Source organism: Moschus berezovskii, chromosome X (assembly GCF_049115385.1).
Source record: "Moschus berezovskii isolate FMDL1 chromosome X, NW_MosBer_1.0, whole genome shotgun sequence".
NCBI classification, from domain to species: Eukaryota; Metazoa; Chordata; class Mammalia; order Artiodactyla; family Moschidae; genus Moschus; species Moschus berezovskii.
In genome coordinates, this window is record NC_142488.1 from 1263155 (window position 1) to 1279882 (window position 16728).

Genomic DNA, 16728 nt, shown 5'->3' on the forward strand with positions numbered 1-16728 from the left:
GTGGCTCAGTCGTGTCCAGATAGCACGCCAGGGGGATTCTCCAGGCAAGGAATACCGGAGTGGGTCACCATGCCCTTCTCCAGGGGATCTTCCCAACCCAGGGATCCAACCCGGATCGACTGCATTGCAGGCAGATTCTTTACCATCTGAGCCACCAGGGAACCCCTGTCTACAACAATGTATTTATTCAGCTACTTATGTTCTTACCAGGGTTGGGAAGATGCCCTGGAGAAGGGAAAGGCTACCCACTCAGTATTCTGGCCTGGAGAATTCCATGGACTGTATAATCCATGGGGTCACAAAGAGTTGGACACGTCTGAGCGACTTTCACTTCTTGCTTTCCTGGTGGCTCAGACAGTAAAGAATCTGCCTGCAATGCAGGAGACCCAGGTTTGATCCCTGGGTCTGGGAAGATCCCCTGGAGGAGGGCATGGCAACCCACTCCAGTATTCTGACCTGGAGAATTCCATGGACAGAGGAGCCTGGTGGGCTACAGTCCACAGTTTCTCCAACAGTCGGACACGACTGAATGACTAACTCACATACTCATAAGGTGACGGCAAGACATGGAAGTTGCTCAGTCGTGTCTGACTCTTTGCGAGCCCATGGACTGTAGCCCACCAGGCTCCTCTGTCCGTGGGATTCTCCAGGCACGAACACTGGAGGGGGTTGCCATTTCCTTCTCTAGGAAATCTTCCCAACCCAGGGATGGAACCCGTGTCTGCTGCGTTGGCAGGCAGATTTGTTACCAACTGAGCCACCAGGGAAGCCCCGTTAGTTAAGTATACTTCAATTTTCAACACATGATTAAAAAAAAAAAAACAAGATAATGGGTATCCCCAAAGAAACGAACTGCAGAGTAGAACGGAAAAATAGGAAACGATTCGGTGTAACAGAAAAAAGTCCTGTGATACATGCTCAAAAATGCAATAAAAAGAGCTATTACAGACTGTAAACATTATTTTTAAAGGCCCAACCACATCCTGGTGAAACGGTTGTGCATTAAAACGAGATTGAGTTTTCCAAGCATCTGCGGAGCAGACGGCAGGCCATCTCACAAAGGGAAAATCAAATACGGCCAGGACGCCGCTTCCCCACCGTGAGGTTTCAGTGAATAGAGAAGAAACATCGACAAGAGTCTTGAATCACAAGCCATTCCACAGATACTTGAAGACCCAGGGTGCCGATCAGTCAGGCAGGAGAGCAAGAGCTAGTGTCAGATAGCTTCAGGAATCGGGAAATGGAAACGGGTCAGTGTTTGTTTCCCAGAAAATGTAATGAGACCTGTGGCTCAAACCCCCTGGGACTCCCAGGCCAAGGGAAAAAAACTCAGCCTCAGTAGAGGATTAAGAGGAATCAATTACTGTGTATAAAATAAATAAGCTTTAAAGACTCTGCCTGCAATGCTGGAGAGCTGGGTTCGATCCCTAGGTGAGGAAGCTCCCCTGGAGGAGGGAATGGCAACCAATTCAGTGTTCTTGCCTGGAGAATCCCACGGACAGAGGATCCTGGGCGGCTACAGTCCAGGGGGTCGCGAGCAATCAGACACGACTGGGGGTAGACTCATGACACCCTTAGACTCCCCCACGGTCTTTCAAACTGTGGTGCGGCAGAAGACTCTTGAGAGTCCCTTGGACCGCAAGGAGATCCAACCGGTCCATCCTAAAGGCGATCAGTCCTGAATATCCACAGAAAGGACTGATGCTGAAGCTCCAGTTCCACCCGATGCAAAGAGCTGACTCATTGCATAAGGCCCTGATGCTGGGAAAGATTGAGGGCAGGAGGAGAAGGGGACGACAGAGGATGAGATGGTTGGATGGCATCACCCACTCAATGGACAGGAGTTTGAGTGAACTCCGGGAGTCGGTGATGGACAGGGAGGCCTGGCGTGCCGCAGTCCATGGGGTGACAAAGAGTCGGACACGACTTAGCAACCTAGCACACAGCACAGAGCCGCTATACTCCAATTAAAAATAAATTTCAAACAAGAAATATCTATAGTCAGGAATACTGGGCTCCATGGCTTGTCTATGAGAAGGATGGAGCTGAAATCTGGGGATGGATTTAGTGATTACAGCAAGAACACCAGTGATTAAAACCCCTCCCCGCCGAGTTCCACACGCTAGAAGAAAATCCATCTTCAGTTGGGGCAAGCGCAGAGCTCAGACGAGACCCTTTGCATACACATGTTAAGAGAACTTTTCCGAAGACCACCAGTGACGCTAACAGAGGTGATTACGACAGCTGAAGATCCGTATGCATTGCAGAATCTGCTAGTGCTGACAAAGGTCTTAACAAAGAGCCTAATCTGTGATTTATGAAGGACTTTAAAAAACGTTTCCATCTTTACTGAACTCTCAATGAGGGAGAAAAACTGCCCAAATCTCAAGAGGGATCTGGAGATATCAGTCGCTAGATCGTGTCCGCCTCTCTGCGACCCCACGGACTGTAGCCCGCCAGGCTCCTCCGTCCATGGGATTCTCCAGGCAAGAAGACTGGGGTGGGCTGCCATGCCCTCCTCCAGGGGGATCTTCCCAACCCAGGGATGGAATCCACGTCTCCCACACTGGCAGGCGGATTCTTTACCGTCTGAGCCCCACGGGAAGCCCAGAGGAGGAGGGAGCCTTGGGGATACACCGCACGCTGCACCCTGCCTTCTTGGTTTCGTCCCGGGCTCACTCCTGAGCAGATCGGAGCACGGCCTCTGAACTACGAAGGCAAGCTGGGATTCCTACTTTTGAATGACAGGACGACGAGAGCCATTTTCGTCAAACACGCCAGCTCTCATCAGGATGCCCGATGTGGTTCGCCGGCGGCAAAGCACTTCATTTTCTTCCCTTCAAAACGTAATTACAGGGTGGGACGGCATCTCTGCGAATTCAGGGCATCTCAGTCTGCTTCAATTAGTCCTAATTTCCTTCCCCGGGAGACAGCTCTGATTCATAACACGGGCTCCAGTTCGCCACGCTTCCTGGGACCCCATATCCGAGAGGGCGGGGTTACAGGAGTGCAGAAAATGGGGGTCATTCCAGCATATTCTTTTTTTTTTTTTTTCTTGAAGGATAATTGCTTTACAGAATTTTGCTGGTTTCTGTCAAACCTCAGCATGAATCAGCCATAGGTATGCATACATCCCGTCCCTTTTGAAACTGCCTCCCACCTCCTCTCCACCCCACCCCTCTAGGTTGATACAGAGCCCCTGTTTGAGTTTCCTGAGCCACACAGCAAATTCCCGTTGGCTTTCTATTTGACATATGGTGATGGAAGTTTCCATGTTGCTCTTTCCATACACGTCACCCTCTCCTTCCCTCTCCCCGTGCCCATAAGTCTATTCTGTGTGTCTGTTTCTCCCTGTAAGTAGATTCTTCAGTACCATTTGCCTAGATTCCGTATAGATGTGTTTGAACACGGCATGTATGTTTCTCTTTCTGACTCACTTCCCTCTGTGTAACAGGCTCTAGGTTCATCCGCCTCATTAGAACTGACTCAGATGCGTTCCTTTTCATGGCTGAGTAATATTCCACTGTGTACATGTATCACAACTCCGTCAGCCACTCATCTGTCGATGGACAGCTAGGTTGCATCCATGTTCTAGCTGCTGTAAACAGTGCTGCCGTGAACAATGGGGAACGTGTGTCTCTTTCAATTTTGGCTTCCTCGGGGTCTATGCCTGGGAGTGGGCTTGCTGGGTCATACGGTGCTTTTACCCCTAGTGTTTGAAGGCCTCTCCATACCATCTTCCACCGTGGCTGCACCAATTTACATTCCCACCGACAGTGCAAGAGCGTTCCCTTTTTCTTCACACCCCCGGCATATTCTTGAGGCCGTTTGGGAAAGAGCTTAAGAATACGTGCTGCGGTGGTTTGCTTGCAACAGCACGAGTTTCCAAAATCCATGCCCAGAGTCAAAGAAGGAAAGGTTAGGGGTAGACAGGGGAAGGGTGTGTGGAAGGAAGGACTTCAAAAAGACCTTACAAGAGGGAACATATGCTTCCCAAGAATTGATGCTTTTGAGCTGTGGTGCTGGAGAAAACTCTTGACAGTCCCTTGGACAGCAAGGAGATCAAACCAGTGAATTCTAAAGGAAATCAGTCCCGAATATTCATTGGAAGCACTGATGCTGAAACTCCAATCCTTTGGCCACTTGATGCGAAATAAAAGCGTGGGGTGTCCAGACTTCTGGACTCGTGTCTGCTTGCCAGGAAGCCACCAAAGAATGACTAAGAAAACAGAAGTGACAGAGAGACTGCTGCCAGCCAAGCTCCTCCACCGCGAATGGCTCACCCTCAACACGCCTCACTCAACACGGGTGTCGCTGACGACCTTCTGGAAGCTTCTCCGCCACCAGCGACCGTGACTCACCGTGGTGACCGCCCAGCCCTTCCCATGCCATCTGTCTCCACAATCCCCCCTCCCCACTGCCATGTGGACCCTGATCACTCAACAAGGTTCTGACGCATCCCTCATTGTGGAAGATTTCATCATCCGGACCGCCTGTCTGCTCGCAGTCTGGACAGTTGGATGCACGTCTCCAGCTTTGTAGGAACCCAGGTCTGTTCTCTTCTCCAGGAGCATACTGGGCACCTACCGGCCTGGGGAGTTCATCTTTCAGTGTCCTATCTTTTTGCCTTTTCATACCGTTCATGGGCTTCTCAAGGCAAGAATGCTGAAGTGGTTTGCCATTGCCTTCTCCAGTGGACCACGTTTTGTCAGAACTCTCCAGCATGACCCGTGCGTCTTGGGTGGCCCTACATGGCATGGCTCATAGTTTCAACTGAGTGACAGCAGGCCGTGGTCCATGTGATCAGTTTGATTAGTTTTCTGTGATTGCGGTTTTCAATTCTGTCTGCCCTCCAAGGGATAAGGGTAAGAGATTTACGGAAGCTTCCTGACAGCATATTAAAAAGCAGAGACATTACCTTCCAAACAAAGGTCCGTCTAGTCAAGGCTATGGTTTTCCCAGTGGTCACATATGGATATAAGAGTTGGACCATAAAGAAAGCTGATGGCCGAAGAATTGATGCTTTTGAACTGTGGTGCTGGAGAAGACTCTTGAGAGTCCATTGGACTTTAAAGAGATCAAACCAGTCCATCCTAAAAGAGATCAGTCCTGGGTGTTCATTGGAAGGACTGATGCTGAAGCTGAAACTCCAGTCCTTTAGACACCTATGCGAAGAGCTAACTCACTGGAAAAGACCCCGATGCTGGGGAAGATCGAAGGCAGGAGGAGAAGGGGATGACAGAGGATGAGATAGTTGGATGGCATCACCGACCTGATGGACGTGAGTTTGAGCAAGCTCCGGGAGTTGGTGATGGACAGGGCAGCCTGGGGTGTTGCAGTCCATGTGGTCGCAAAGAGTCGGACACGACTGAGCGACTGAACTGAACTGAGCTCTGTTCTTGATGGCATGACGACAGTCGTGTCTGTGTTTTACCAAACGGTGCTCAGCCACGGTGCGTCCTGTTTAGGGTGGAGCCGGGGCGTCTGGTGGGGACACTGAAGGCCTCTATGCTCAGTGCAGCCCCACCACTGACTACCTGGGGGCGTCCTGGGCTCCTGGGCATCCCAATACCTTCATTTCCTTATCCGTGAACTATGGATCACAGACACAGCTGCCGCAAAGAATACCTGTGGAGTGAAACGGCTCCTGCAGTGAGATGCTAGCAACAGAGCCTGGGAGGTGAGCTCTCAGGACTTATTAGCTTGTATGTGTGTGTGTGATAAAGTGGTACTGAATGTAAAATTCACCATTATAAAATTATTTCTTTAAACTGCAAACCACTCAAATGTCTATCAATGGGTGGATGTGTGGGTGGATGATGGATGCATGCATGGATGGATGCATGCACGGGTGGGTGGATGGATAGATGGATGATGGAGGATGGACGGGTGGACGGATGGATCATGGATAAATGTAGCATCCATCCCGTCAGTGGAATGCTCGGCAGCCGTGAAAAGGAGTGGAGCTCTGACACAGGCTGCAACGTGGATGGACCCTGAACACACGATGGTCAGTGAGACAAGCGGGCACAGAAGGACACTCGATGCGCCCCTCCACTGGTAGGAAATGTCCAGAACAGGCAAATCCACGGAGACAGGAAGCAGATTCAATGCGGCCAAACGTCATGAGCCTCTAGATTAACGGAGCGTGCCCGCTGGTGGGCACGGAAGTCTCTCTGTAGTGCCATGAACGTACTTTGAAATTAAGCAGTGGCAGATGTTACGCAGTTCTGTGAACACAGTGAAGACGATTAAATTCTATGCTCTCAGGGCTGATTTTCAATGGTCTAGGAGTATATCTCAATAGAGCTGTATCAAAAATTGCCGTTTTTTAAAATTATCACATTTTTAATACCTCAGTGACATTGCGTACAATCACAGCTCTGTACAAGCAACACTTCAGTACAGTTCTGAAACATTTTTGTCATCTCCAAACGAAAGCACCGGTCCTATAGGTCTTACCCTGCATTTCTTCCTCTCTCCCAGTTCTTACCGACTGATGATCTGTCTCCATGGAGGTGCCTGATCTGGACATTTCCTGTCAACGGAATCAACGTGTGTTCCTTCTGTGTCTGCGTCCCTCTCTGACCATCGTGTGTTCAAGGTCCATCCACAGTGTAGGCTGTGTCAGAGCTTCACGCCTCTTCATCCCATGGTATGGATTCCATTCTGCTTCTGCATTCACCCACCCACCCACTCATCCATCCACCTATCCACTCATCCATCCATCCACCCACCATCCACCCACCCATCCATCCATTTATCCATCCACCCACCCACCCATCCATCTACCTATCCATCCATCCATCCACGCATCTATCCATCATGCATCCATCCACCATCCGCTCATCCACCATCCACCTATCCATCCATCCATCCATCCATCCCCCATCCACCCACCCATCCAGCCATTCATCCAGCCATCTGTCCATCACCCATCCATCTATCCACCCACCCATCCATCATCTATCCCCCCACCCACTCACCCATCCACCTCTGCTATTCATCCATCCTTCCATCCACCATCTACACATCCATCCATCATCCATCCATCCATCCATCATCCTTCCATCCACCTGTCCATCCATCCATCCACTCATACATCAACACACCCACCCCCATCCGTCCATCCATCCACCCACCCAGCCGTCCACCCAGCCGTCCACCCACCCGTCCATGCATCCACTCATCCATCCATCATCCATCATCCATCCATCCATCCATCATCCTTCCATCCACTTGTCCATCCATCCATCCACTCATACATCAACACACCCACCTCCATCCGTCCATCCATCCACCCACCCAGCCGTCCACCCAGCCGTCCACCCACCCGTCCATGCATCCACTCATCCATCCATGCCCCCCCCCACTCACCTCCCCCAGTCCCTGCCAACCACGAACCCACTTCCTGTCGCGGTGGATTTGCCTGTTCTGGACGTTTCCTATCAATGCAGTCACACACCGTGCGTCCTTCTGGGTCTGCTTCTCCCTGAGCATCTCGTGTTCAGGGTCCACCCACATCGTAGCCTGTGTCAGAGCTTCACTCATTTTCCTTCCACGGTGTGGCTCGCATTCTGTGTATCCATCCATCTCCGGATGGGTGCTCGAACTGCTTCCATCTTTAGCCGATTCTGAGCAACACTGCTATGAACAGTCAGGCGCAACTGTTCCTGCGGACACCTGCTTTCCGTTCTCTTGTGTAAATACCAAGAGATGCTCAAACGGTAACATATGTTCAGCTCTTATGGTGATGTGTTAACTCACTAGTTTAACTTGTCGAAGAACCAGCTTCTGCGATCGCTTTGACAGCCTCCTCTAGCGTGGGGGCTCCTGAAACCCCTCTGCCTCTCCATTCACGCTCAAATCCACGTGCACACAGAATGTTCCGTCCCTTTCCTGGGATTTCACTGAACTCAAACAGCATACTCTCAATGCTGAGACACCAATCTGCCCAGGATGCCATGGGGCAACGCCTCGTGGTACCAAACCCCAACCACTGTCCTCACAGCAAACCCCAGAGATTATGCAGACACCTGGGGACACTTTGCTCAGCAGGAATGTTTGTTTTTCTTTTCTTTTCCCCCCAAATACCCCCGTCATGGCTCAGACAGTAAAGAATCCACCTGCAATGCAGGAGACCCAGGTTTGACCCGTGGGGCAGGAAGATCCCCTGGAGGAAGGGGTGGCAATTCACTCCAGTATCTTTGCCTGGAGAATGCCATGGACAGAGGAGCCTGGTGGGCTACAGTCCACGGGGTCGCAAAGAGTTGGACACGACTGAGTGACTTTCACTTCCACTTTTCACTCTCAAATGGCATGGGGCTCCCCTCTGGGAAGCTTACAACCGCAGCTGTGTTCCTCTTCCAAGGTTATGTACTTTTCTGCGGTGAAGGTGTTGTAGAAAGAGAAGAGATGCACCCTAGAACAAGCGTGCTGCTGCTGCTGCTAAGTCGCTTCACCCGTGTCCGACTCTGTGTGACCCCATAGACGGCAGCCCACCAGGCTCCCCCGTCCCTGGGATTCTCCAGGCAGGAACACTGGAGTGGGTTGCCATTTCCTTCTCCAGTGTGTGAAAGTGAAGTCGCTCAGTCGTGTCCGAACCCTAGTGACCCCATGGACTGCAGCCCACCAGGCTCCTCCATCCATGGGATTTTCCAGGCAAGAGTACTGGAGTGGCTTGCCATTGCCTTCTCCGAGAACAAGCTTATCACAGCACAAACAGTGGAAGAAATGAGAGGAGAGATTGAACCCCAGCAACGCCATTTACATAAACACGAGGAGGAAGTGGATCCCATTTTTCCATTGCCTCCTGATGCTGCTTAGTCGCTCAGCCGTGTCCGACTCTCTGCGGCCCCATGGACTCTAGCCCACCAGGCTCCTCTGTCCACGGGATTCTCCAGGCAAGAACACTGCAGTGATTTCCATTTCCTCCTGCAGGGGATCTTCCTGACCCAGGGATGGAACCCAGGTCTGCTGCATTGCAGGCAGATTCTTTACCATCTCAGCCATCAGGGAAGCCCTCGTGGTTTCAGTTTTGTGGGGGTTTTTTTGGTGAGAACAGTGAGAATGTGAGCAAATAAAATCCTAAATTTCATGCTGCAGATGACTTCACACACATTGTCCTGTCTGGTGGGGCATTGTGTCCGTGGACACTGGTGTCTTGGGGCACTGGTCTCCGAGGGCACTGGTGTCCGGGGACACGGGTGTCCGGGGGGCACCGGTGTCCGGGGGGCACTGGTGTCTGGGGGCACTGATTTGTCTGGAGGCACTGGTGTCTGGGGGACACTGGTGTCTGGGGGCACTGGTCTCTCGGGGACACTGGTGTCTGGAGGGACTGGTGTCTGGGGACACTGGTGTCTGGGGACACTGATTTGTCTGGAGGCACTGGTGTCTGGGGGACACTGGTGTCTGGGGGCACTGGTGTCTGGGGACACTGGTGTCTGGGGGACACTGGTGTCTGGGGACACTGATTTGTCTGGAGGCACTGGTGTCTGGGGGCACTGGTCTCTCGGGGGCACTGGTGTCTGGGGGCACTGGTGTCTGGGGACACTGATGTCTGGGGGCACTGATTTGTCTGGGGGCACTGGTGTCTGGGGGCACTGGTGTCTGGGGGCACTGGTGTCTGGGGACACTGATGTCTGGGGGCACTGATTTGTCTGGGGGCACTGGTGTCTGGGGGGCACTGGTGTCTGGGGGACACTGGTGTCTGGAGGGACTGGTGTCTGGGGGACACTGGTGTCTGTGGACACTGGTGTCTGGGGACACTGATTTGTCCGGAGACACTGCTGTCCGGGGACACTGGTGTCCGGGGGCACTGGTGTCCGGGGGCACTTGTGTCCGGGGGACACTGGTGTCCGGGAGCACTGGTGTCTGGGGGACACTTGTGTCTGGGTTTACTGTGTTGGGAGTCACTTGAGTCCTGGGAACACTTCTATCTGGGGGGACACTTGTGTCTGGGGGCACTGGTGTCTGGGGGAACACTCGTGTCTATGGTCACTCCCGTCTGTAGACACTTGTGTCTGGGGGGACACTTAACTCTGGGGTGCACTCGTACCTGGGGGACCCTGGTGTCTGTGGACACCTGTGCCCTGGGGGCACACACAGCCGGCAGGGCATGGCAGCGCAGCAGACCTCCGTCCCCAGCCCCCACGGAGCCCGCTCTGAGTCGAGAGGCGGCGCCCCCACCTCGGGCCGCCCGCCCGCTGCTGGCTCGCTGCGGCTCCGGGAGGTGGCCCCAGGGCTGAGGGTGGATTCTGCGGGCAGAGGCTGTGCGTGGAAACGTCTCCCTCTCGTCCGGCCACATCCCACTCAGCGGCGCCTCTCGAGAAGGCACCTCCTCTGTTTCCAAGCAGAAAGCACGTGGGAGAAGTCCATGAGCTTCTCAGGTCCGAGGTCACCTCACAAGCCTGCCAGGAGGTCCGCGAGTCTATGCCCACATTTAGTTTCGCGCTCAAGTTTAGACGGCTGAGTTAACCCAGTCCGAGCTTCCCGGAACTTCGCCAGCGCTGGCGCCCGGGGAGAACCCTCCCTCCTTTTCCCTCCCTGCTTCCATACATAGTTCTTCCTTCCGACACTAACCCCCACGCCTCTCTGTCCCCTGACCACAGCCATCGCTCTTACATTTGACGTCCAAGCTTCCCTTCCACTCTCCTCACCCCTGTTTTGTGCATGCTAGCCTATCAGTCGGGTCTGACTCTCTGCGACCCCGTGGACTGTAGCCCACCAGGCTCCTCTGTCCATGGGGATTGTCCAGGTGAGAATACCTGAGTGGGTAGCCATTCCCTCCTCCGGGGGAATCTTCCCAACCCAGGGATCGAACCCAGGTCTCCCACATTGCAGGCAGATTCTTTACCAGCGCAGCACCCGGGAAGCCGTCCCGTGTTCCGTGAACAGTCAATTCTCAATTCCTATCAACGGTCCAGAACCACAGCCTTCTTCATCCATCTTTCTTCCTCTGTACCTTCTCCTTGCTGGACACACTTCCCCAACTTACCTTTTGATCTCCACCGTCCGGACCTGTCAATAGCACCAAGGCTGAGAAACCCTTTGTCTCAAGCAATCAGGATCTCAGCTGGACCAGCCATGCACACCAGGAGAGTTACGTTTGCCTCCTCCGAAACACCTACCATTATAACTCATGCGCCCTGTATAAGGATGGGCAAAGGGGTTTTCGGTGGGCACCTCAAGCTGCAAAGGCACAGGGCTCACCCACCACCAAGGATTTTTAGCTGTTGTTCCGTCTCCAAACTGTCCGACTCTTTGCACGCGACCCCATGGACTGCAGCACGCCAGGCTTCCCTGTCCTTCAGAGTCTCTCGGATTTGACGCAAACTCATGCCCACTGCGGCTTTCCTGGTGGCTCAGGTGGTAAAGGATCCACCTGCAATGCAGGACACCACAGGAGACCAGGGTTCGATCCCTGGGTTGGGAAGATCCCCCGGAGGAGGGAATGTCAACCCACTCCAGTATTCTTGCCTGGAGAATCCCATGGACAGAGGAGCCTGGCGGGCTACAGGCCACGGGGTCACAGAGAGTCAGACACAACTGAGCAACTAACCCATGTCCATTGAGGCAGCGATACCACCCAACCATCTCATTCTCTGTCGTCCCCTTCTCCTCCAGCCCTTCAATCTTTCCCAGCATCAGGGTCTTTTCCACTGAATCAGCTGTTTGCATCAGGTGGCCAGAGGACTGATCTCAAACAATAAGTCTCCTCGTTGTTTTAAAAATAAAAGTCAGAGCAATCTTGCTAACACCAGGCAGTTTCGTCTGAATCCCTTTCTGAATCTGCTCTTGTCTGGAAGGGAGCTGCAGCCTGTGTCTGTCGGCCACCCAAGTGACCTTGTCAACCCCCCTGAGCACCATGACGGATTGCAGTTCCGAAAATTCCACAAGCGTCAGCTACATCCTGAGATACTCCCGGGGCACCCTGGGAGCCCTGCAGTGAACGAACGGCAGGTGATGATTCTGCAAAGCCACCGTCAGCTTACACTCGCATCTGCTCATCGAAACACACCGTCATTCAGCAGCTGAGCCCTTGCTGACTCAGAATCCGAGGACCCCGCCTCTTTCCTTGGACCCCTGGACTGCTTCCCCGCACGCGTTTCCAAGTCTGCCTTCTCCAAATCCCCCAGGACACCCGATGGGTTTTCTGGACCCAAGCTTTCATCAGAGACCTTTCACGATGGGGGTGACCCTCAGACTTGACTCTGAAGAGTCAGGGCCACATTTTCTCCCACTGCATCCAAGTCCAGAGCGTGGTCTGCAAGAGCTCCAGCAAACGAGGATCCCAGAGGTGGGCTGAGTGAGCCAAAGCTGGAAAGCAGACAGCCACTCTGGCGCCTCTGACTAGCTGGTGGCACTTCAAACAAGGTGATGCGTCTGTAGGAGATGCCCGAGCTCTCCTAGCCAAGCTCTGCCTATTTTTAAACTCACTCAAGACTTTATGAACTGATGCACTTTCGAAAAGCACTGGAGGCTTCCCTGGGGGCTCAGATGGCAACGAATCTGCCTGCAATGCAGGAGACGGGGGTTCGATCCCTGGGTGGGGAAGATCCCCTGTTGAAGGGCATGGCAGCCCACTCCAGTATTCTCGCCTGGAGAATCCCGTGGACAGAGGAGCCCGGCAGGCTACAGTCCATGGGGTTGCGAAGAGTCGGACATGACGACTGAGTAACAAACACGCGTGGCATTTCTGCAAATGTCTTAACATTTTTGCCAAAGTCTGGCTGACGAGGAAGACAGCCCAATCCTCCTATAGATGTCTGCATTCCATCTGTGGCCATATGGCATTTCTGTCGAAGAAAATGCAACCTCCCAGAGACGTGTTGCTGGAAAACGGAGGGCTGTTTGGATAGCTTTCCTAGACAACTGTGGATTATCTTTGGCAGTATCCCCCCACCCTCAAACCAACAGGGGGTCTTTGCATGATGGCAAACTGCAGTGTGGCAACTGGAGCCATCAACGTGCTCAGTCGCTCAGGCGTGTCCGACTCTCTGCGACCCCGTGGACTGCAGCCTGCCAGGCTCCTCTGTCCCTGGGGATTCCCCAGGCAAGAACACTGGAATGGGTTGCCATGCCCTCCTCCAGGGGATGTTCCTGAAGGAGGGATTGAACCCGCGTCTTCTGAGTTGGCAGGAGAAATTTTTACCACTAGCGCCACCTGGGAAGCCCTCAGTAGAATTTCATTATTCTGTCAATCTTGGATTGACCGGTACAGGGAAGTGTGCAGAATGAACCACCTGTCCACGGAAACAGCTTCCGGGAGGGAAACAGTGGACCCCACACGCGACCACGCAGGATCACTTCCCAACGTTCTGTGGACATGTCCTTCCTTCAGCCTAAGAGCTGGTCCCCACAACACGCCCGAGACAGGCAACCTTCCACCCTCCTCCACACTTCAGAGAATCCCGAGGGCTACCAAGCTCTTAGGACAGACATACCGCAAAGTGGGTGTAGACAGACAAATCCCAACAGGCATGATCCTGAACCCAGAGCGATTTAAGGAATCGTGAGCTCCCGGGAGCATTCTAGAGGGTCAGGTCCGAGGTGGGAAGTGGGTGGACCCTGGTTGCCCCAACAGCCAAGCCTCAGAGGAAGGCTGGGAGTTGCGTGACAGCCCTCCCAACTCCAAGCATCCACTCTGGACAGAGATCTCGTCACCCACCACCGTCTTCAGCATCAGAGACCACCAACTAGCCCCTTGGAATCTCCAGGACATCTAGCGTGCCTGCCGTCACCGACCGTAGACCAGAAAAGCATGAATTCTTAAACACGAGGAAGGGGCTCCCCTGGTGGTCCAGTGGTGAAGACTCCAGGCTCCCAAAGCAGGGGGCCCTGGGTTCGATGCCTGGTCACGGAAGCTGATCCCAGATGCTGTAGCAAAGAGCCCACGTTGGGGGCTTCCCTGGTGGTCCGTGGGTAAGAATCCCGCCTCGAAAGGCAGGAGACACAGGGTCTCCATCCACGGTCTGGGCAGATTAAATGTGGCAAGGAGCAGCTAAAAGGGTGAGGCAGAAAGTACCGAGCCCGTGAGCCCACAAGCCACTGCGATGGGAAGCCGGGCCCCGCGGCTGAGAGCAGCCCGCCTAGACGCCAGAGAGCGTGCGGGCGGCCGTGAGCGCCCAGCACAGCCGCCAGTGAACGCACACAACCGAGACGCCGTCATGGGCCACGACGGAAGTGCTCGCACGCCGTGTCGAAGAGCCAGCTCGGCCACATAAATGAACACATAAGTGAACACGTGAAAATACTAAAGAAGGAAAATCAAACACAGCTACGATTATGCCCTAAAACTGCATTTCTCCGTGCCATAAGGAGATTACAATTATTCTCAACATAGGAGGGGAATATGGAGTTTCATCACGCGACCCCATGGGTCTCTTTGCCAACATCCTGGGTCATTTTCATGTCTGATTTCCTCCCCCCCCCCACTGCTTGCTGTTTTCGTTCAGTCGTTCGGTCGCGTCCGATTCCTTGAGACCCCACGGGCTGAAGCACGCCAGGCTTCCCTGTCCATCACCGTCTCCCGGAGTTTGGCAGAGCCTCCACATGGCTACCCACTCCAGTGTTCCTGCCCGGAGAACCCCACGGACAGAGGAGCGTGGTGGGCTACAGTCCACGGGGTCGCAGAGAGTCGGATGTGACTGAGCAAACACTCACTCACTCCTGCATTGCAGGCAGATTCTTTACCGTCAGAGCAAACAAGGGAACCCGCCTTATCTTTTGTACCATGTGGCAAAGTACAGAGGGACTCGGAGTCAAACTCAGTACCCAGAAGGGCTGCGCTTGGAGGTTTGCTGAAGAGGCTCGTGACCCTGCTTCTGGTTGGAATGGGGCCGCTTTCAAAGACTCCCAGGCTGGGCCCAAACCCTACATCAAGGTGACCCTGGACGGGATGACAGGACTCGCCTTAGGGACACCCAGAAACCGCTGACACCGGGAGCCCAGTTTTCACAGCACAGCTTCCTTCAGCGGGAAGAGATGCTACCTCCTTAGATAATGAGTTTTAAACGGAAGCACCCTCGGGGAAATTGAAAGGAAGAACACGAAAGGGACATCTGTCTCTTCTAGGCTGTCAATGAATGGGAGATGAAAAGCTTATAAGCCACGTAAAACCACATTTGAAATTTCTCTTATTGACCTAAGGTACCTTGCTGTTCTTCAGTTGTGTCCGACTCTTTGCGACCCCATGGACTGCGGTTCACCAGGCCTCCCTGTCCATCACCAACTCCTGGAGTTTGCACAAACTCATGTCCATCGAGTCGGTGACGCCATCCACCCATCTCACCCTCTGTCGTCCCCGTCTCCTCCCGGCTTCCATCTTTCCCAGCATCAGGGTCTTTGCAAATGAGTCAGCTCTTCCCACCAGGTGGCCAAAGGATTGGAGTTCCAGCTTCAGCATCAATCCTTCCAGTGAATACTCAGGGCTGATTTCCTAGCAGGGTTTTTTTTTTTCATGTAATAACAGAATCACCAAGAGGGATGTATACAGTAGCAGAATGGTTTCTGAAATGTTTTATTTCTCTCTCTCTCACACACACACACACACACAAAGAATCTGAAACTTCTTTGGCAAAATGTGGATATTTGATAAGCCTGCACGTCAGGTACACAGCCGTTCTTCGTACGCTTCTCTGTGTCTTTTGTAAGCATCTGCTCAGTTGCTTCAGCCGCCTCCGACTCCTGGCGACCCCATCTTTTGTATGCATGAAATATTTCATAATAGAATTACTTCAAAGGCACATTGAAATTCAAATCGCTGCTACAAAATGAACAGGCTAATTTGTGCGGATCAAATGCTTGACGGGAATTTACAGGCAGAGCTCATTTTATTGGGCTTTGAAGGTGCTGCATTTTTTTTTTTTTTAAACAAACTGAAAGTTTGGGGCAACTCTGCATTGAGAAAGACGTGTATCCACGCTGTTTGCAACAGCATCTATCTGCTCGTTTCCTGCCTCGGGGTCCCACTTTGGTCATGCTCGAAATAGCAGAAACTTTTTCATTACGACTCTAATGACGGTGTCTGTGACCCTTGATGTCATGACTGTGGCTCGCTGAAGGCTCAAAGATGGTGAGCCACTGTTCAGCGACAAGGTATTTTGAATGAATGAGTGAATGTTGCTTGTTGTGATATCATGGCACGATACACTTGCATGCCTGCATGCTACGTTGCTTCCGTCATGTCTGCCTCTTTGCGACCCCAAGGACTGAGGCCCTGCCAGCCTCCTCCGTCCATGGGATTCTCCAGGCAGGAATACTGGAGTGGGTAGCCTTTCCCTCCTCCAGGGGATCTTCCCGACCCAGGAATCGAACCCAGATCTCCTACATCGCAGGCAGATTCTTTACCACTGACCCATTAAGGGAGGCTTCATTATACACTTAACAGACGACAGTCCTGTAAACATAACTCTTACACGCACGGGGAAGCCAAAACATTTGTGTGATTCCATCTATAGTCAAGGACGGGGAGCCCTGGCGTGCTGCGGTCCACGGGGTCGCAAAGAGTCGGACAGGAAACGACCGAGCGACTGAACAAGAAACAATTTATTGCGATACCTCCTTCATCGTGGAGGTCTGGAAACCGAACCCATGGCATGATGACCAAGGTCTGCCTTCGCTCTTTAAGGATTCTTTGAGGAGTCAGACCGAGAAAGGCACATACATCACTTACACGTGGAAGCGAAAACTTGACGCCAACGGATGAATCGGCGAAAACAGAGGCTG

The 16728-nt window shown here is 52.9% G+C and overlaps 1 protein-coding gene across 1 annotated transcript in view; it reads right to left on the bottom strand.

The window, feature by feature from the left end:
• Positions 1–16728, bottom strand: part of LOC129534920 (polyprenol dehydrogenase) — a 141947-nt gene that overhangs the window by 57048 nt on the left and 68171 nt on the right. The gene's annotated exons all lie outside the window — the stretch shown is intronic.